Raw genomic sequence first — 23,674 nt, forward strand, 5'->3', positions numbered from 1 at the left:
AATCCGAGTTTGAAGAGGGAAAATTGAAAGGTAACCAAAGGACACAAAGGGTCTAGGGGGAAAGGCAGCGGCCAGTAAAACTGCAAGAGGGGACAGAGAGCTGAGAGGCAACCACTGATGGGCAGACCACCTGGTGTGCCAAAGGTTGAGAGCCAACAAGAGAATTGACAGAAACCTTCTAGGCACTCAGATCCCTGCTAAGGGAAGATTATACTATCTTCGAATAATTTAAGCATGCAGCGAAGTGAATCCAACAAGCAACCACAAAGCCCCAAACCACTACTTACTACATTGCCTCAACTCACAAGCAAACAGCCTGATGCAAGCAGCCTACCCTTTTCTGAGCATAAATATTATGTACTTCCATTTCATATCTGGCATTTAAATAAAAATGATAACACATGAAAATGTACAAAATCTGGACCATCATCAAGAGAAGATACTGTCAAAAGCTTTTAATGCATTATTGGATGATCATGTTTTTTGTCCTTATTCTATTAAAATTGTGTATTGCACTAATTGATTTTCAAATGCTAAACCAATTTTGCATTCCTGAGATAAATCCCACTTGATCACAGTGTATAGTCCTTTTTATGTTTCTGTATTGGGTTTGCTAACATTCCGGAGGATTTTTTGTCTCTATTCATGAGTGCTAATGGTCTGTAGATGTGTGTGATGGCTTTCTTTAGCCTTATATTTAGGTATTAATATTGACCTCATAATTAATTAGAAAGACCTCTCTCGTCTGAGTGTTTGAATGATTAGTATTATTTCCTTTGAAATGTTTGATAGAGTTTCTAGGAAAGCCTGGGCTTTTATGTTTCTAAAGATTTTTAATCACTAACTTAATTTATTTACTTGTTATACATTTATTCAGATTTTTTATTCTTCTTGACTCAATTTTGGTAATTTGGCTCTTTCTGGTAATTTGCCCATTCCATCTAAGCTATTTAATTTGTTGGTAAAAAGTTGTTTGTATTACTTCTTTATAATTATTTTCATTTCTGTAAGGTTAATAGTGATGACCCTTCTTTTATTCTTGTTTTTCATAACTTGTGTCTTCAAGTTTAGGTATTTCTGGTGAATTTTTCATTGCAATTTTTTTTTCATTTTTCAACACCAGAATTTCCATCGGCTACTTTTCTATAATTTGTACCTCTTTACTGGTATCCACTCTTTAAGGAGTCATTCTCATACTTTCCTATAATTTTTTAAATATGGTTTCCTTTAGTTCCTTCAACATATTTGTAATGGTTTCTTTGAAGTCTTTGTGAAGTTCAACATCTGGACTTGCACAGACAGTTTATATTGATTTATTTTCGTGTGTGTGTCACATATTCCTATTTCTTTGTATGTCTCATAATACTTCATTGAAAACTGAACATTTTAGATAATATATTGTAGCAACTCTGGATTCTGGTGCCTGTGCCTACTGAATCTGCAGGTAGTTGTTTTTTTTATTATATTTCTACCCACTTACTTGGACTAATTATTTAGAGTTTGCCTATTGTGCATTGCGAAGCCAGTGATCTCTCTTTTCATTTTATCTATTCATTTGCTTATTTTTATTCAGTTTAGATCCTACTGATCACAGGTGGATTATATAACTTAATAGTCAGCCAGTGATTGACCAGAGATAGTGTTTAAACACCTGGATTCAGTAAGGTTTCTACTCCACAATGCATTTGTGTAAAGAATGAGCTATACATTCATAATTCAGGCAGTTTACAATTCTCCAAGTTTTTACTTTTTCCTGAGTCTTGTCATGTCTTCTATGAACCTGCACATGGCCTTACATTCATGCAGGGACATGGAGATGACTGGGGCCTCTCCAGTGTCTCCAAAGTTTATGTGAATCCTTATGCATATATATATGCATACTTATATGCATATATATAATTGAGACCACCTAGGATATGTGGTAGCTTATCAGAAAAACTATGTCTTATTCCTCAGATCTTCTAGATAAACTCCTGACGTATCTGCTCATCTGTTGCTTGCCATAACCAGTATCACAACTTCAGGTGGCTATAAGGTTGGTCGCCATCAAAATCAGTATTGTTTTCAGTAATGACTTTGGTCATGGAGCTTTACATGTTCTGAACTGTCTCTGACAGGGCAGGATTGGAGTGTGTGTGAGTAGAGAGGTAGGATCTATATTAGGCTAAAACCCCATAGTCTCCCACTGTTCTTACATAAGATTCAGTAATTTTTCTTAGAAAAACAATTTCACATTTTTTTTTTAATTTCAGAGAACCACAATGATTGTTTTTGAGAAATTTGTCCAGTTTATTATTGTTGGAAAGATTTTGCAAATCTCCTTATTCCACCATTCTATAAATGCCATTATTCATTGACATGAGATATCACGCAATATCACCTTACATAAAGGGACCTGTTTTACAGTGAGGTTAGTATGACAGTACACTCAAAAAACCATGGGATCCACTGGTGTCACTACCTACCACAGCATCCCAAAGATACTTGCCTACAGGAGTAGTATGGAGAAACCATATCCTTGCAAAGAAGGGGTGCTAATCTTTAGTATGGGGTGTGCTCCTTTAAAAATAGTCATAATTGGGGCGCCTGGGTGGCGCAGTTGGTTAAGCGTCCGACTTCAGCCAGGTCAAGATCTCGCGGTCCGTGAGTTCGAGCCCCGCATCAGGTTCTGGGCTGATGGCTCAGAGCCTGGGGCCTGCTTCCGGTTCTGTGTCTCCCTCTCTCTCTGCCCCTCCCCCATTCATGCTCTGTCTCTCTCTGTCCCAAAAATAAATAAACGTTGAAAAAAAAAATTTTTTTAAATAGTCATTATGTAGTACTATATCTCTAGTAAATAGAGTATGTTGGTCTGAAAAACAAGAAGTAAAAGCAGCTGTGGCCTTATGATAGGGCTGATATAAACACACACACACACACACACAAATTTATTTCTCACAGTTGTAAAGCTAGAAGTCCAAGATCATGGTGTTGGCAGGTTTAGTTTCTTCTGAGATCTTTCTCCTTGGCTTACAAATGACCACCTTCTTGCTGTGCCCTCACATAGTTTTTCTCTGGTCACATGTGTTCGTCATAACTCTTTTTGTGTCCAAAATTCCTCTTCTTATAAAAATGGTAGCCATATTGCGTTAGGGCCCATCCTAACAGCCTCATTTTAACTTAATTGCTTCTTTAAAGGCTCTATGCCCAATAATGCCACATTCTGAGGTACTAGAGGTTAGAACTTCAACGTATGGATTTGAAGGGGTATAATTCAGCCCTTACAAGTCCCCACTTACAAATCCTTCCAGGTACCCACTTGAGGAACTCATTGATCTCATCCCTAAAACTCTAGGATCTATGAGTTCAGAAGTGCTCATTCTCAAAGGGTGGATCCTCCTAACAGGAGACACAGTGAGACTAAATCTAGGACTGCTGTAGGGCCGCTTTGGACTCTTTACACAAATACACAGTTTGGCAGGGATCACTGACCCTAATTATTATCAAAAGGCAGGACTTCTGTTTTGTAATTAGGGAAGGAAGAAAAATATTTGATATTCCAATGATCCATTGAGACAACCAGCGGTACCCACATGCCCAGTTTTTACTGTAAATGAGCACGTACAACATCCACATCTGATGAGTGCATGGCGACCTGAGACCCAGACACCAACATTCTCCAATGTTTGGGACTAGCTCATTGTACCCTGCAAGCCTCCAGTCCAGCAGAAATGCTATACAAGAATGAAGGGAAGTTCCAGGGGTAGTTACAGCTTTGGTACTAACTGCAGCATCCGTGTTGGTGGGCTGCAGCTCTCCAAGTAACTGTCCTCTTGTAAATTCCATCTGGAATTTTGGTCGGAGAATTCTTGAAAAGCTATGTCTGGTTGATGCTCCCACCCAGCCACTCCAGATTCCCTTTCCAGGTTCTGTGGTCACAGTCCATTTCTGAACTGCTGTGAACGTCGGCTGCTACTAGGAGCAGATGCCACTCTTTCTACGGAAGTTGTCACTGGCTGACAATTAGAGCCACCTTACCCAGGAAGTATACACATCGGCCCAAACTCTGAGGGAAGCCCACAGCCCATGATATCCTGATATAGGGTTTTAAATGCCAATCATCTTGCCTTGAATGTGAACAAGGCAGCAGAGCAGTTTATGTAAGCCAGCTGAAGACTAGGCTTGACCTGAACTCACATTTTTTGCATTGCATTTTTCCGTTTCCTATCTTCTTCTATTCCCTTAAGTTTTTCTTGAAAAGTCCTTCATTAATAACTTATGTGCACTCAGACCTCTGTGTCAGACTTTGCTTTTCAGAAACTTGATCTGAGATATTTACATCTGGAATGGTGGCAATAGATAAGGGAAAATAAAGGACTTGTGTTTTTAATGATGGGAAAACAAGTAGTATATGGACTTGGGTGAGAGAAACATACACAAATTGAACCTCAGGCAGATGAGACATTCTTCACCCTGATTTGAGATAAGACATTTACCTATAATTTGAGGACAAAGAAAGTTGAAGGAGTTATCCTCTATCTTTATAATAAAGGATTGTGTTAATACCATAATGAAATACTCTTCTTAAAATAGCAAAGTGATTTATCAATTGAATGCCATTATGCAATCTGAATAACCAGTGACTAGACATTAGCCATACTGTCACTCTTGATATACCTACGTAAGTGTTCAAATTTCCTGTGCCTGAATACCACAGGCTGGCACATCTCTCTCATTTGCCTTTCAAAATGTAATTTTAAGGAATTTCTCCAAGATTTTTCAGTTTTTTATCTTTCCATGAAACTCTGCGTAACAACCTTACTGCAGACTGTCTTAATGAATACTTCCTATTTATAATATCAAATTTAGTGTCGATCAGAAAGTCTTAAAACTACCGTTTGGCCGAAGATACAACTGAGATTAAAGCAATTGCCTAATACCTCTTGCTAGTTCTGTGACTGCATACCTTAGCACATCATCCCTGTAGACATTCATGAAAATTGTCTAACACGAGCATCAGAGCAGCTAAGGGTGAGTGATGGGCCTTTCTTAGGCGGTACAAAAACAGCAGAGTGGTTGAATGCAGAGCAACAAAATGTGGAGTGGCGAAAGTCCATGAACAATCAGGAAATTAGTAGATGGGGCCAATGTTGACACTTGAGTTCTTAATTATCCTAATTAGAGGCCATCAGAACAGCAAAATAATGTTTATTGAGCCTGGCAAAGTGAAACATTTTCATTGTGCTTATTGCTTATTTTGGCAGCCATGTTACATTGTTGACTCACAGACTATGTAGTTAACAAAATCTCCTAAGCCATTTTATATGAACTGTGGTTAAGCTGGGCCTTTCTCATCTTCCCCTTATAAAATTGCTATTTTGAACCCAAATATAAGAATTTGCATTTTCCATCTACACTTTACCTTACTGGTTTCACTTTATTTTTATGGTGTCTGATCAAGTCCATCTCTTATTTGATAACAGTATGAATAGTATTTCTTCATAAATAACAGCAGAGGATGAATTTCTTGTCTTTAAGGTTTTCACAATTTTGAAGGAGAAGGTAACATTTAGATTCTCATAAAATCATGTGCTACACAAGTTATAATGAAATGTGAACAGAATTCTATGGGAGAAGGAAATATTTGAATTAAGCCTTATATGATGAGAAATAGATATAGATATAGATATAGATATAGATATAGATATAGATATAGATATAGACACTTTTCTTAATAACCAATTCAGCTAAATTATTTGACACATCAACCTATACTGAATTATGGATTTTTTAGTTTCTTCTACAATCCATATTTTTATTAGGAAAAAAACGGCAAAAATAACTCACACATCATTTCAACATTAGAGAGATATATTAAGAAGTAAAAGTGACTCTTTCCTCCCATAAAATATTTAATTAAATAATCTTTAGAGAAAAGGCAAATGGGTAGTAGTGAATTGTTTTGGATGAAGGCTGTAATTTATAATGGAAAGACTCAAAATTCAGTGACTAAAAAATGAAAACTTTTATTTCTCTCTCCTTCAATTTCAGAAATATACCTAAATATACATCCATGTGTGTACATTAAAACCTTAGTTTACAAGCACAATTTGCCCTGGAAACATGCTTGTAATCCAAAGCACTTGTATATTAAAATGATTTTCCACATAAGATAATGGAAACTTCGATGATTCATTCCACCACCCAAAAATATTCATATAAAAATGATTACAACACTGTAATATAATACAAAATAATAAAGAAAATATAAAATATAAAGAAAAATAAACAAATTAACCTGCACTTTCCTTTGAAAACTTTCATGGCTGGTGTGAGGGAGACAAGAGAGGAGGGTTACTGTGTAGGGCGACTTTCACTATCACTAACAGAATCACTGCTATCTACTGGCTGAATGGAATCTTCTGCCATTGTATATGCTCACACGGATACTGACTACAGTACAGTATTAATAAACTCTTGTCATACACAGTATTTAATGTAACTGGCAATAAGGCAGAGGAAAGGATCTATATCTGCAGCCAGACCTAGGATGAACCAAAGCATTCCTAAGCTTACTCTTGAATGGAAAAGCAAAGGAATGTCCATAGGTGCTTTGAAATGCCAAAAAACCCCACTAGTGCCAGTTGTGGGCACCTTCAAACATTCTGAAAAATCAATGATTTCTGCCAAACACTGAGGGCTGAGACCAAGCATCCGAGCATGGGAGATGATCAACCATAATCCCATAGAGAGTGAGAGAGAGAGAGAGAGAGGAACCATTGTCTCAGATGTGATTATGTGACATTCGGCATCATGTACTACTCTGTTGCAAGCCATCACTCGTATATCAAGTTAAAATTTATTAGTAATGTTTGTTCATTTTGTGGAACACTCACAGAACAAGTCATTTCCAATCCAAGCTTTTACTGTAATTTATTCCTCCACTTTGCCTGGCACTGCATCTGCCCACTGAGCTAAGAAATAAGAATTCTTCATTTGGGGGAAGGTTTCTTCTTTCTTGCACTGATGTGAACAATCTGGATGTATAAAGCAACTCTGCTCCTCAGAGTTGATGAGAGACCTAGGTTTCCTTTAAGCTCACCTGGGCACTGAGTTTTCTAGGTAGTAGAAACTGGGGAAGGAAAGAGGTATGGTGAACAAAGCACATCCAAATGTCTCAGGCCACAGGCCAGTACATAATCACATCTGTTCCTAACTCACTGTCAAGAACTTAAACACGGGCACCTAGATGGCTCAGTCAGTTAAGCACCTGACTCTTTTTTGGTCTGGTTGTTTTAGTGTTTCTTTCTTTCTTTCCTGTGTTTCTTTCTTTCTTTCCTTTCTTTCTTTCGAGAGACAGAGCATGAGTGGGAGAGAGAGAGGGGCAGAGAGAGAGGGAGACACAGAATCTGAAACAGGCTCCAGCTCTGAACTGTCAGCATAGAGTCCTAGGTGGTGCTTGAACTCTGAAACAGGGAGATTATGACCTGAGCTGAAGTCGGATGCTTAACCAACTGAGCCACCCAGGTTCCCCCGCATCCAACTCTTGATTTCAACTCAGGTCATGTTTTCCAAGTTGTTGAGTTCAAGCCCTAAATCAGGCTCTGTGCTGACAGCACGATGCCTACTTTGGATTCTCTTACTCCCTCTCTCTCTCTGCCCCTCCTCCACTCACACTCTCTCTTTAACTCTCAAAATAAATAAACTTACAAAAAAAACAAAAACAAAAACTTAGTTATGTGGCCTCAGCTAACCTGGGGAAGTGATGGGGAAGTATGTTGTGGCTGAGCAGACACTGGGCCAGATACAAACCTAATACTATAGTAGAAGCTAACAATCTCCATCACAAACAGGGGGTCCATGAGTTGCTTTTTGTTTCCCTCACAAACACCACTGTTTCTAGTATAAGTTCATAAGCGCTGTTACATGTTTTTAAATTTTAGTTTTGAAAAAAATGGCAGCCTGGTTCTCATTCTTGGCTGGTAACCTGTTATGTCTGACAAGTTTCCAGACTTATCTTTATTGCTACAGTCTATACACTTATTTATTCTACCCAGTCATTTTCTGTGCACTTGTAACCTAAAAATTATTTTAGGAAGGCATTCTCTATTTTGACTATTTTTTCTTCACCTACCTTGTTTTCTTTTCCATTGAACTTCTATTATTCAGTTATAAGATCCTCTGGATTTGTCTTTCACATTTTTTTTAATTTTCACTGTTAGTTTTCAATTGTTTGTATTTTTGTTTTAAATTATTAAGCACTTTGTTAAGTATGAGGTATACAGCAATGAACGATAAAGTCTCCACCCCCCCAAAAAAATACTTTCTTACAGCTTATGTTAGAGGATACTACAAACAACAAATCAGAAAAATATGTTTTATGTCAGATAATAATAAGTGCTCTGGAGAAATATAAAGTAGGGAAGAAGAGGAAGTGGGAGAAGAGAAGCAGTTACTACTTTAGGGCAGTCAAGAAAGGTCTGATTGTGAAGATGACATTTGATCAAAGGCTGAAGTAGGTGGGGGAGCAACGCTTTCAGATTTCTGGAGAAGCAGGCAAAGGAAACAACAAAGACCTTGAGCCAGGGGCATGACCAGCAGGTGTGAAGACTGGAATGAGCAAGGGGAGAAGGGTGAAGGGGTGGTGGGAAGATTACTACCAGGGGCCAGGGTGTGGGCTGCTTTGGAGGATGAGTAAGAAATGAGTTTATATCAAGTGGTAAAAAGCCACTAAAGAACTTTGAAAAGAGCAGTGATATGATCTGCCTGATATGGATCACTCTGAGCCAATGTTGAGGATACTCTGCTGGGCACATAAGGAAAACAAAGGGGGCATTTAAGCAGGTATGTTAATACCCAAGTAAAAGAAAAATGTTGTCTGGACTAGTGTATTAGCAGCAGGGATGGTGGGGGTGATTAAGTTCAGTATGTAAATGGAAGGCAGGACCAAGTGGATTTGCTGAATAATTAAGTGCAAAATGTGGGAGAAAGAGAAGAGTTCAGGCATTAAGACTCAGCAACTGTTTGAGTAGCCATTAGCAGCTGGGGAAGATTACAGCCATTTCCCACAAGATGGAGTCTATTTTATTCTGTTGTTGTTTTTTTCCTCTTGATTTATTTACATTTCACAAGTCATTCTGTGGGCTTGTTATTATTATTTCCAGAAAATGTTATCTAATTGTCACATCGCACATTACAGTTTTAAGTACATTTTTAATGTTTATTTATTTATTTTTGAGAGAGAAAGAGCACACAAGCAGGGGAGGGGCAAAGAGAGAGGGACACACAGAATCCGAAGCAGGCTCCAGTCTCTGAGGTGTCAGCGCAGACCCGGACACAGGCTCGAACCCACTAACTGTGAGACCATGACCTGAGTTGAACTCAGACACTTAACTGACTGAGCCACCCAGGCACTCCGCAATAGTTTTTTGAATCATCACAGAAATTTGTATCAAAAAATGATAAATTCTGTCTGGTTTCTTCAATTATATTAATGTCATGTGAGTAAACTATTCTGATTTTGTGGCTTGGTTTTTCTCCTTTGAACCACTGAGACCCCTTAAATAGCCAGTCAACTTTACTTACCTATCTTTGTCTATAATTTTAGTATTCTTAGAAATATGTAGTTACAATAGAATGTATGAGTGACGATTTCGGCCTCATATTTTCATTATGGATGAAATTTTATTTATATATTAGTTAAAATAATGCTATTTATAGGAATGATATTACAGTCTATGTAGGTAAAAAAGCTAACATAAAATCATCTTTGTTAGTAGCTGAAACATTTTAATTACAACCATCGGCACTGCCAGTAAGTGTGAATTCCCTCAAAATACATGCAGATCAGCCTTTCCATCATGTAGCCAATAGCTGAGTCAATAAGCGGCGAGGTGTAGGGAGAAAAACATTCTTTTTTTCTCCAACCTGTCAAATGGGCTGGGATCCTGGTACTTCTCCATTTTGGAGTAGTTGTAGGTTAGAATTCGGGATCAATCTTTTCACATGTGGTTTTTAGGTCATTTTAGATTTTTTTTTAACCAATCCATTTTTTTAATTTTTAAATTCTTGACATTAGAGAACTAAACTGAAACTTATTAACATTCCACTTTTACATTTCTTATCGACAAACAGAAATAAAATTCATGAGCCAAAAACTCAAAACAAAACTAAAAACAGGGAGTAGCTTATAAAACTAAATATGGATCCCAGCATTAACAGCTGAACAGAGAATGCGATTTTTAAATTCTTAGCGGACGATAAAGTTGTATAGAAACTGAACACTTACAAATTATTTAAAACCTGGAATCACTGACCAGAAATTACACAGTTGGATCGTGGGAAAACAGCAGAAAGGGATTATAAGTGAGCCTACACTGTTCTAGCTGCACCCCATGCCCTTCTCAGAGGAAAGCCTGGCATTGATTAGATATTGGGCCAGACTAAAACTGGCAGCAGAACCAGTGATAGTAACCTGCCTACCAGAAGAGCCTTCCACTGGATTGGCAATTCCACTGGATCAGAAATTCTGCAGATGAAGCCCAATGATCTGTATGTTAACAAACAGCCTAAGTCATTTTGTGCATGCCGAAGTTTGAGGAAAAACCTCTCTAGCTCTCTGCTGCTCAAAGTCTAGTCAGTAGAACCAGCAACATCACTTAAGAGCTTGTTAGATACACAAAATCATGGCCCAAACCAGACATTGAATCACAATGTAAATTTCAATAATATCCTTTGGTGATTTGTATGTTCAGTAATATTGAAATGCACTGCCTAGGTTCTCAAGCTTCTCTAGGTGTGAGCCAGTAGCATGTATCAGCAACAGAAAAGGGTAATATTTCAATTAACAATGCAGCCTATGTCAGCAGAAGCAGATCTGCACTATAAAGTCGCACACGAATTTCCTCTCCATGCTTTCATATCTGAGGCATTAACTGAGGGCTACAGAAGTCACTCCTGCCTTGTTCTCTTAGAAGGCAGAAGTTTCTATGTCCAATAACTGAGTCGCTCTGACAAGAAGCTATGTTAGCCATAGATAGAGACAAAGGCCAATATTTTGTTCTTTTAGCTATGATTGCTCGAATTTTCAAGAAATGCTGTCATGTTTTTGAGAAAATTTATCTCATTCTACAGTTCATATTGAAAAGCAAAAGAAGTAGAATAGCTAACACAATACTGAAGGGCAAAAAAAGTTAGAGGACTTACACAAGTTGATTTCAAAACTTATTTCAAAGGTGTAGTAGTTAAGACCGCATGGTATTGGTGAAACAGTAGATATATAGATCAATGGAACAGAAGAGAGGGCCCAGAAAAATGCTCATACAAGTAGAGTCAATTAGTATTTGGCAAAGGATCAAAGGCAATTCAATGAAGGAAGCCTAATATTTTCACCAAGTGGTAATGTAACAACTACAACTCCATATGCAAAATAAATAAATAAATAAATAAATAAACCTAGACACTAATCTTACAACTTTCAAAAAAATTACCCAAAATGGATCACAGACCTAAATGTAAAATGCAATTCTACTGAACATCTGAAAGAGAGCATAGAACATCTATGTGACCATGAGTTTGGTGGTGAGTTTTAGTGGCTATTATGGGTTAAACTGGGTCCCCTAATATATGTATGTTGAAGTCCCAACTCTTAGTACCTCCTAATATGGCCTTATTTGGAAATAGGATGGCAGAAATGCAATTAGTTAAGACAAGACGAGACCTCACTGTGGTAAGAGAGGCCTCTAATCTGATATGATTGGTGTCCTTATATAAAGAGGGAGTCTGGACACAGAGGGAATGCTTGAAATAAAAATTGGAATTAAGCTGCCACAAACCAAAGAACACCTGCAGCTAGGATAAAAACTTTGGACAGACGCCTCCCTGATACTTTCAGGGAAAGCATGTCCCTAATGACACCTTAATCTTGGAATTCCAGCCTCCAGAACTATGAGAGGATACATTTCTGTTGTTTAAGCTGCTCAGGTTGTGGTATATTATAACAACATCCCTAGTCAACTAAAACAGACATAACACAGAAAGCGCAATCCATGAAACAAAATATTGATCAATAAACTTTGTTTACATTAAATGCTTCTTCTCATCAAAAGAGACTATTAAGAGAAACACAATATAATCACAGACTATGAAAAAATATTTCAAAATCACATATTTTATAAAGAATGATATATATATATAAATTATATAATGAACTCTGAAACTCAACGATAAAAAAGTAAACAATTCAATTGAAAAATAGGCAACAGATCTAACAGGTGCCTCACCAAAGAAGATATGTAGATGGCAAGTAAGTATTTGAAAATACGTTAAATATGGTTTATCATATAATTGCAAATTAAGGCAACAATGAGATACTACTGTATACTTATTTCAACGACTAAATCCAAAAATCTGCAGTTTCAATTGTTGACAACCATATGAAGCAGAAGGAACTCTCTTTTATCACTGGTGAGAACACAATGGTAGAACCACTTTGGAAGACAGATTCTCAGTTTCCTATAAAACTAATCAAAGTCTTAACACACACTCCAGCAATCACACTTCTAGATATTTACTCAGCAGATCTGATAACATGTCCACACAAAAACCTTCATTCAAGTGCACATAGTGCTTTATAATAATTGCTCAAAAAAATTTCACAATACCCAGGATGTCTAAGGGACATAGGAGCCAACAGAAAAAGCATCAAATGGCCAAAAATGAAACAATTTGAGCAACATCATATAGTTTTAGATTAGAACTTAAAGTAAAAAATACCTGTCCATGAGGTCATAATGGTACAAATAAATGATTGAGTAAATAAGCGGGGAAAATAGATATACCTACTGTACAGAAGAATTCCAAATAATTTATGCAGATATTCTGCCCTCAAGGAGATTGACTATAACTTCCTTATTCTTATGTGTGGGATGCAAACATTGACATCCTTTCAAGAGTATAGCATAGAAAGAGGGAAGAAAGAATGACTTCACAGTTAAGAACTCAGAGAAATACTGCGTTACCCAGGCAATCAAGGTTAATAATAATAGTTATAAATCATACTTATTTTATGTATTCTTAATATAATCTAATCTTATTAGCACCTCAGTATGCTAATATAATCTTCATTGTCCTTGTGCTCTACCTCCCCAAAACACATAATCATTCCCAAGAAAAGCATTCAACAAAACCCAATTGAGAGATATTCTATAAATACTTTACCAATATTCTTCAAAAGTCAAATATTCTTCAAGGTCATCAGAAACTAGGAAAGTCTGAGAAACTGTCACAACCAAGAGGTATACCATATCGATGCAAGATGTTAATAATAACAGAAATTGGGTGTGTAGGGCATGTGGAAACTCTGTACCAACTGTATTATTTTCCTGTAACTCTAATATTGCTCTAAAATAAAATGCTTATTTTTATAAAGTTAAAAAAGGTATGGGTGAGTAACCTCATTAAGATGGCAAAATAGGTTGTCTCCTCACAAGAACATCCAACAACTATTCCACAACAAGATGCCACTGAGAGAATCCCAGAACATGGAGTGAAGTTGAAGCACCCCCTGTACCATGGTTACCGAGACAGACAACATTAGAAGGGTAATGGACATGGCTATCCATGGGCCACATTGCCCCTCCCTCAGGTCAGTGCAGCACCATGCAGAGAAGACTCCTCAGAGTCTCTGGTTCCTCCAGTGGGGAAAAAGAACCTATGGAGACAACACCTATCCCAGCCCTTCCTCTGATCTCATATCACAGGAATTGCAGGGAAATCTATGGAACTAAACCACTGGGAATCTGACTGTGACAAATAAAGGGGGTAGGTAACAACCTACCTAATTTGTTGCTTGCAACAACCAGCATATGGATCTTGGCTTTGCTCATCCACAGAAGCAAGTCGGTGACACACTGTGACCACAGGATTTGGTCAGGTGCAGATCTGCCATATTTGAATCTTCAAACGAGGAGTTTTGCTGGTCCCTAGAACTAGGTTTGTCTACTCCCAGGCAAGGAGCAGAACCACAGCCTTACCCTCTGTGGAGAATGTCTTCTGGCCCCATCTGACCAGAAGGACTAGTGATAAGTACTAGAAACTACATGGTCCTGGGGTGCTCCAGCCAAGAGGTGGGTAGTCAGAGCAGTTACCTCTGAAGCAAAGCCAATATCAGACATGAGGAAGCCCCATGATATACACAGTCAGGAGGATTAATTCAGAGCCAAGGCTGAGGGTAGGTTCCAGCATCTCCCACACAGAAAGCCTGTTTTGGAAAATAAGAGTAACCTGGAACAGCCTCTCCCCTTCCTGCCCAGGCAAAGTTGCTGAAATATAGCCCCGCCCAGCATGGAATGTGTCTTTCCAGCCCATTTGACCAGAAGGGCTGGCAGCAACTCCTGGGATCTGTGTGGCCCAGCAGTGTCTCTCTGCATGGTGCAGTGAGCCCTGAGGAGGGCAGGCAGAGGCTATAGCGTGCAAAGCAAAGGTAGTGACCTTGTTCAGCCAGAAACTTGGGGTATGGGTCAGCTTGAGTTAAAGCAGCAAACAAAGAGCTTTCCCAGCTTTAGAGCTACTTCTCCCCCTGAGCCCAGGCAGAGAATCTAATTCATAGCCCCACTCACCACAGAATACAGACTTTAGTGTGTACAGCCAGGGAACCTCACCAGGGCACATGAGAAGCTCCCATGGCCTATTCAAAAGCCCTAAATAGAGTGACACTTAAACAGAGAGCATAGCCTGTGGCTTCCCTCATTTGCAGAGCAAACCAGGGGCTCACCTGGCCAGGGGATCTGGTGCACAGCCTGGCCTATCCAAATCATACCAAGTATCTTCTCTGACCACAATGGCATGAAAGTAGAAATCAACAGCAAGAAGAAAACTGGAAAATTCACAAACACATGAAGAACACTAACTTAAAAACACTAATTCAAAACACCAACTCAAAAAGATATCTGTACCCCCATGTCCATTATTTGCCATAGCCAAGATACAGAAACAGACTAAGTGTCCATTAGTGGATGAATGAAGAAGTTGTGGTATATATATGAAGGAGTATTACTCAGCCATAAAAAATGAGAAAATCCTATCATTTGCAACAACTTGTATGATCTCAGTTATATGCGGAATCTAAAAAAATCCCCCAAAACAAAACAAAACAAAGACCCTCAAACTCATAGTAAAAGAGATCACACTTGTGGTTACCAAAGGAAAAGGGTGGGGTGAGGGGGAATTGTAAGAAGGTGGTCAAGATATAAACTGCCAGATACAAGATAAATACATAGTAGGGATATGACGTACAGCACGATGACCATACCTAACACAGTTGTGTGATATATAGCAAACTTGATAAGAGAGTAAATCCTGAGTTCTCATCACAAGGAAATTTTTTTTCCTCTTTTCTTTTTATTGTACTATATGAGAAGACGGATGTTGGATGAACCCATTGTGGTTAGCATTACACAATAAATATAAATCAAACCATCATGCTGTATGCCTTAAACTTATACAGTGATGTATGTCAATGATTTCTCAATAAATCTGGGGAAATTAAAGTATTGGTAAACAAAAAAAGTAATGATATGGTTTATTCTTATAAGTATGGATATTTGTAAGTATCATTTTTACTTTAGTTCTGGAGTTTCTCCTCTGGCCCATTAAAATTTTCTTGGAATATTTTAAAAAATCAACCTCAATCTCAGATCTTCAATTAAAAATACACAACTGTAGTAAACAGAACGATATCCAGAATAATCAGCTATCTTAGATATATCAAGTTATGCCTTGTACTTATGGCTAACTCTTTGAGTGCAATAACTTTTTTTTAATTAATAAACTTTATTTTTTAGAGCAGTTTCAGGTTCACTTCAATACCTTTAAAATATAATTTCGCAACTGAAAAGACACAATAACAGTTGCTTGCTTCGTTGATTACATGATAAATATTTTGTTCCCTACTATGTAACACTTACCAATAAATGCCAATAATAATTGCAACAAAATCTTTTGCTTTTAAAGCTGTGTAAAAGGCAGAAATAATCATGTAATCATCTTGTAATTATATGGTACTTACTATGCAATTACATAGTAAATACATTGTAAATTCAAAATAATTACATGGTTATTTGCATTATGCATAGTTTCTAATCCAATTTTGACACATAAAACAGTGGTAGCATCCAAAGGGTTACCCAAATTTCTCCCACCTACACCACAGGATCAGTAATAATGGAAGTAATTAAAGGAAGTCCTTGAACCAATGCTTGATAGTATATGTTAGAAACTATCCATTCATATTTATGACATAGGTAGAATTATAAATTAGGGCAGAATGGGATTAGCAATTAGACTATAAATTATCAATTAAAATTTATGCTAACAATGACTTTGGTGTTGGTGATATCAAATAGTACTTTATCACGAACAATTAAATAAAGACTGTTCAGAAGGAAAAAAAAAACATGAATGATAATGGTATTATATGTTGTAAAGGGTTGCCATTTTGCATTTTTAGTCAAAATATTCATTTTGACAGAAACATTTGAGTTTAGTAATATTTACAAAAGCTTATCATATATTTGAGTCCCTAAAATGTTTATTTTTTGAATATTTTTTGAATATTTTTTTGAAAATAGAAACAAAATATTTATCTTTAAAAGTAAGTTCCTTAAGAGACTGATTTCTTTTGAAAAGGCAGAGTCAGAAGCTCAGCAAACCCTTTGCAACCAAACAACCATTTATATGCAGAAAATTATTTTATTTATTTTTTATTTATTTTTTAAGTTTATTTGGTTTTGAGAGAGAGACAGACACACAGACAGAGTGTGAGCAGGGTAGGGGCAGAGAGAGAGGGAGACACAGAATCTGAAGTAGGCTCTAGGCTCCCACGCTGTCAGCACAGAGCCTGATGCAGGGCTCTAACCCACAGACTGCGAGATCATGACCCGAACTGAAGTCAGACGCTTAACCAACTGAGCCACCCAGGCGCCCCTGCAGAAAATTATTTTTCAAAAAATCAACATTTTAAGTCTTTTTACTCAATTTTAAGTAAATTTTTCTGAAAGCATATAACAGGTGACCAAACATTCATTCAATAACATCTACTACATTTTAATAAGAACATTAAGAATCTCTGGCATTTAAGCTACAACTCTTTGCATTCCACTCAAAAAGCTTCATCTTATGGGGCTTCTTCCCCTTCTAGTTCCCAATCTAAGCAACTGTATTAACATGAGATGGGCAGGCAGCTGGTATTTCTTATTGCCCCCAATTCCATGTGGCTGAAGTAATGTTTTGGGCCAACACAGCCCTGAGGGCCAAGACTCCCTTCTAACACCCAGTCCCCACTCACAGGGCAAAATCTCTATTCCAGACATTACAAGACCAGAATACCGAACCCTGATCCCCAACCCATCTTGCTTCTAGGGTGGAGGTTCCAAGAACTGGTTCCAGCCAGTTATATAGGAACACTCTCCAGCTTTGCACAGTTCTTGGTCATAGAGCAAAGGTGTGACTCCAGTCGAAATGCATCATTGTTCCTGTCCTAGATCTTGTGAGTTAATGAAAAGCTTATACCCAATGGGAAAGACACAGCACAGGAGCAAAGAGTTTCACAGTTCTATCTGAGAAAATTGACTTTGTTTAGAAAAGAGCATGAAGAATTCCATGCCTACAGGACAAAGGGGAGATGTCATAAACAATGGTGATCTTGGCAGAGAGCAACAAAAGGTACACATAGCTCTACCAGTAGCAAAAAAAAAAAAAAAAAAAAAAAAAAAAAAGCAGAGCAATCACATATTTTAACAGAGAGAACCAAGCAAATAGATATCCATGAAGAACTACTAGGATCACATTTAACCCTTGGGTACAGAAAAGCTGTGCACAAGCTGAATGAACTGAGGAACAATTAGAGCAGGAGATGGGACAGGAACGAAAACATTCCCCAAGTCACACACAGATCCATAGTAAAGAGTAAAAGCTTCACTGGAACTAGGAGCTTAAGCACAATCTCTAAGCAAACATTGGCCAAACAATAAGCTACTGTGACTCAGAAATAATTACTAAGAAGCCAGGTTTAACAATAAAATCACATCCATTGTAGCAGTCTGGAAGACTATGTACATGCCCAAGGTTGCATCCTCTAAAATAGAATCATACAGGAAAATCCATGCTATCAGTTCTAAGCAAAAGGGGTGGAGGATAGAGGGAAAAAATGTAAACTCTGAACTATGATAGCAACCTCCAAACACACATGCATTTAATTGCAAAACTAAATATCCATCAGGCCAAGGGAACTTAAGCACACCTGTTGACCAATAACAAGCTTATGCTGACCTGGGCCAATTACTAGTCAGGTAAAAAGATAAACACAAGAAAACAACTGCATATTGTAATGGCAATAAACATCATAGAATTATTTTTGCCAATTCACTAAACAAATAAATGATAGCATCAACCCTAAGGGGGTAGGTAGAGTTAAGATTCTGATTTGTTATATTACCTAAAATGCACAATTTTCAAGAAAAAGTTAAGAGACATGCAAAAAAAGAAAAGAAGAAAAAGGAGAAGGAGGAGGAGGAGGAGGAGAAGGAGGACGAGGAGGAGGAGAAGGAGAAGGAAACTGTGATATGCATATGGGGGGAAAATAGGCGATTCAATAGGGGGGAATATAATCTTTTCAACAAATGGTGTTGAGACAATATCCACATGCAGAAGAATGAATTTGGATTCCTACCTCACACCATAAAAAAAAATCATTCAAAATGAATCATTGATTTAAATGTAAAAGCTAACATTATAAAACCCTTAGGAATAGGAAAATATAAGAATAACTCCTTATGACCTTGGATTAGATAATGATTTCTTACATATAATACCAAAACCAAAAAAGAGACAGATAATCTAGTTTAAAATGGACAAAGAATTTGAATATTCATTTCTTGACAAAGATATGCAATGGTTAATAAACTTAGGAAAAGATGTACATCATTAGCCATTAGGGAAATGCAAATCAAAACCACAATGATTTACCACTTCACATCTACTAGGATAGCTACAATCAAAAGAAAATGTAAAACGTATTGTCAAGGATGTAGCAAAACTGGAACCATCATGCATTGTAGGTAGGAATGTTAAATGGCTTAGCCAATTTAGAAGACAGTTTAGCAGTTTCTTAAAGAGTTAAGTACAAATTTACCATATAATCAAGCAATCCCATGTTTAGAATATGCAAGAGAAATGAAAACATATGTCCACAGTAAGATTTCTGCATGAATGATCATAGCAAAAATACTTTTAATAGCCAAAAAGTGAAAAAAACGCATCCATCAACTGGTGAATGTATAGAGTTGTGGTTATCCATACAATGGAATTGCATTTGGCAATAAAAATGAATGAAAGGCTGACACATACTACAACATGGATCAACCTCTAAACTATTATGCTACATGAAAGAAGCCAGATGCAAAAGACCACATTTTGGGTGATTTTATTTATGTGAAGTGTCCAGAAACAGTAAATCTTTAGAAACAGTAAGTAGATCAGTGGTTGTCTGGGACTGGGTTTAGGAACAGGAAGTGACCGTAGTGAGCACCATGTATCTGTTTGAGGTAACAAAAATTTTCTACAATTAGATTGTGGTAATTTTTATACTTGTCTGTCAATTTGAAAAACCATTTAATTATACTCTTAAACCAAATGAATTTAAGATGCATATGTGATACCTCAATAAACTCATCTTTAAAAAAGCAGGTCCTTGGTAAGTGACTGTAGTAATCATATCTCACATTTGAAGTCAAAGATACTCATACTAATTATAAGATGATATATACATATATACCCTCTTTTTGCCTCTCACACCATCACAACTTGTCTCATTTATTTGGAAAGTATTGGGTATCAGTCACCATAGAAAGCTGAAATATAATCTTATATGTTGATCTATTCTAAGCAGTAAGAACAAATCAATTTTAAGTATATTACAATGATACTCAAATTTTATATTTTGGCTTGATAGACCTAGTTTCTCTCATAGATACATTAGCTACATTTCCAAATGACATGAGAATTTCTACCTCAAAATTGAAAATACTTTGTTAGCCTTAGAGAGAATTCTGCACTTAACTCTAGTAAACAATGTGATCTAATATCAACTTTAGTTGGAATTTTTGCTGCTATCTTAAAAATACATCTTGCATAATGTATTATAATATGGATTAAATCAAAAGGTATAATGTTAACATCCAACCTTGTTTTTTATTCAAGTCAATCTACTTATATATACAAATCTGATATTTACCTCTTAAAATATTTAACAGGCATAAGTGCCCATAAATCAGTTATGACAATCATTGTTAAGGCAATCAATAGCAGGGAATATGCATTAATTCAAATAATATTGATAGGCTCATGAACCTGCATCAGTCTTCTGTGAAGTAAGAAAAATGAGACATCTTCCAAAAAATCAATATTTTCCTTTTTATGTCATTCACTTGAAGATTATCAATAATACATTACTTTTTTACCTGATGTGTCAATGGTTTAATTTTTAAATACAGACATCTCTACATTTTAATGTGAAATGATAATCTACAAGGAACCAAGAGACTAAAAATCATTTGATTAAAATATTTTTTGAGGTTTATAAAAACACGTGTGTTGATACACTTATACACACATACACACATATATGCCCCTAAACATATATACGTACATGAACTGTTGCTATATTTTTGTGTGCAGTAGCATAAGAAAGCTCTGTCTTTGAAACAGCACAAAAATGCTTGCTTCATTCTGAAGGTGTATTGAATAAAAGGAATAAAAGAAATCTCAGTACCCATCTTTTTTAGCCTTTGTGAACTGGGATGTTACACAGGTATGTGCTTAGGTAAAAATACAAAATGTGAAATTACAACACCCATTCATCAAAAAAGAAACATTTTAATTGGTTATAGGTGGAAAATATCTACTTGACAGTCAGTTTCTCACTTTTCACGTAAGTGCTTTGCTGCTTGGATGCCTAATCTTGTTTAGTGTAGGAAAAGTAATTTGACATGAAAGTACCTAGATGGCTGCCGAAAATTAATTGCCAATTAAAAAAGAAAAATGTTTGTGCTACTCTATAAACAAGCCAACATATAAACCTTTCAGTCTTGTTGCTTTATTTATGTCTTTATAGATCTGGTTTCAAGCTATTTGCATACAATTTACAAATTCATATTATAATTCTCCAGTATATTTATGATTTTATAGTTGTATATATTTTACCTCCATGAGAAATATTTATTTCTGTATGCTTCCGTTGCTTATTATTTAACAAAAACATCACATTGCATTTGATAGTTTATGTATCTTCTTTAGAATAAGACATTTTTATTTGTAAAGGGGAAAGAAAATATTTTACCACCACCAACGGGTATGGATGAGCACACGCATGTGTGTACACACCACACGTGCATGCACACACACACACACACACACACACATGCCACAGAAACCTTATTTTAGAAAATGTCCCATACCTTTCATCTCTCTGTCGGTCTCCATAATATTGATAATAATAACTTTTTAGAGGTAAGAGGAAAAGATTTCCTATATGAAAGAAACTTTGAGAAATCAATCGATTCTGAGAGGTTTCAGTACTTGAATACCTATAAACCAATATTCATCGGGGCACCTGGACTGGCAAAAAGGAAAGTCATTCATATACTTATCTCACTCAGGGCGCCTGGGTAGCTCAGTCAGTCAAAGTGTCGGACTTCAGCTCAGGTCATGATCTCAAAGTTTGTGAGTTTGAGCCCATGTCAGGCTCTCTGCTGTCAGCACAGAGACTGTTTTGGATCCTCTGCGTCCCTCTCCGCTGCCCCTTCCCTGCTCATTCTCTAAATAAACAAACAAACCTTAAAAAATGTAAATTCTTATCTCTCTTTGAAAGGAAAATTTCAGATTGAAGATAAAATCTGGAGCCTTATATTAAATCAAATGAAGAGTAAAGTATCAATATTCTAAAAATGTTAGAAGGGAAATTAGTAAATATGTATATGTGTATATACACATACTATATGAAATAATGATGTTTGAGCCACATTTTCATACTTCCCATTTTGAAGTTTTGGCAGCTTTTTCTGGCTATGTAAAACTACCAGTGAGATGAAAGGAGGTCATTTATTCTAAGTCAAGTATTCATCAAAGTTATCATACTGTAACTGGAGGGAGGGGAGGCACTGATGGAAAAGATTTTTCCAAATAGTTCCCCAAAATAATAAGAACTGCAGCATTTTACTTTGTTATTTAGAAACAAAAACAAGTTTCCTATTAAGAGTTGAATCAAATGATGTGTCTTCCTTCACCTGTACCAGCAATCAAGATCCAACTTTCTGACATCTTTATTCTTATTCATTTAAATATCTTTCTCATAGTCATACTGTTTCCAAACTATGGGATTATCTTTTTCTTGTGTTTTATATAAAATTAGGGCTTGGCTGTATTTCAAAGCATTCAGCACAATGCTTGACACACATTAGGCTCTATGTATTTTTTAACTAAATAGAATTCTGTTAATAATATATTTGCTCCATCTCTGACATCTGTCCTGTCTTTTTCTCCCCCAGTGTCCCTAGTTGTGGAGGCTATGGTAACTATTATGGCTATAATAATTATGGCTATGGAAATGATGGCTTTGATGCCAGATTGAGAGTTGATATTGATGGGCATGGCTAGGGGGAGCTGGTGATGCAAGTTCAGGTTTCTTCGGTGGTCATTTTGTACATATGGGAGGATTACCTTTTAATTCAACTGAAAATGACATCGCTAATTTTCCCCATGACTAAATCCAATATGAGTTGATAATGATATTGGAACTGGTGACAGAGCAACAGGAGAAGCAGATGTAGAGTTTGTAACATATAAGGATGCAGTAGCTACCATGTCTAACGGTAAGAATAGATGCAATACCAATACATTAAACTCTTCTTGAATTCTAGTCTGGCATGGGAGGTTCTGGAATGGGTGCTGTAGCAGAGATGGAATGGATAATGAGAGAGATTATGGATCCATTGGAAGGATGGAAATGGGGGACAATTACAGTGAAGGATTGGTACTACTGGTGGTTTGAGTGGTTATGGCCATGATAGTCAGGCAGTGGAGGTTACTATGGGCAAGGTGGCATGAATGGAGGTGGATGGTGTGACATGTACTGAAGCATAAACCACCAAGTACCAAGTCCTGTGAACAGAATCCCATCTACTAGGCTTTCTTACAGATTTAATTTCTTTTGGGGGTACCTGGGTGGCTCAGTCAGTTAAGTGTCAGACTTTGGCTTAGGTCATAATCTCATGGTCCATGAGTTCAAGCTCCACATTGGGCTCTCTGCTGTCAGGGCAGAACCCACTTTGGATCCTATCTCCCTCTCTCTGCCCCTCCCCCCATTACTCTCTCTCTAAAAATAAATAAACATTTAATATCTTTTGTATTTTAAGAACTGTATAATGGCTGAAGGAATGTGTTTTCAAAATATTATTCGGAAAAGCAACAGATTGTGATGGAAACATCTGTTTTCTATAGGTTTTATTTGTTGCACACTTTGCATAAATTTTATATTAAGAATAAGTGATGAACCCCTCATCACTTCTAAACTGAGCTATTGCAAAAGTACTCAAGACTATATATATTTTAATATTTATTGATATCCTACCATGTGTTCTATACT

General features: G+C 36.8%; 1 pseudogene; it reads left to right on the forward strand.

The window, feature by feature from the left end:
* The first annotated feature begins 8,566 nt into the window (after window positions 1–8,566).
* Window positions 8,567–23,165, forward strand: LOC124508582 (heterogeneous nuclear ribonucleoprotein H3-like; annotated as a pseudogene).
* Window positions 23,166–23,674: the final 509 nt, after the last annotated feature.

Source organism: Lynx rufus, unplaced genomic scaffold (assembly GCF_022079265.1).
Source record: "Lynx rufus isolate CCGP_SWC_20201006 ecotype Redwood Valley unplaced genomic scaffold, mLynRuf1.p SCAF_1, whole genome shotgun sequence".
In the NCBI taxonomy this organism is placed as follows: Eukaryota; Metazoa; Chordata; class Mammalia; order Carnivora; family Felidae; genus Lynx; species Lynx rufus.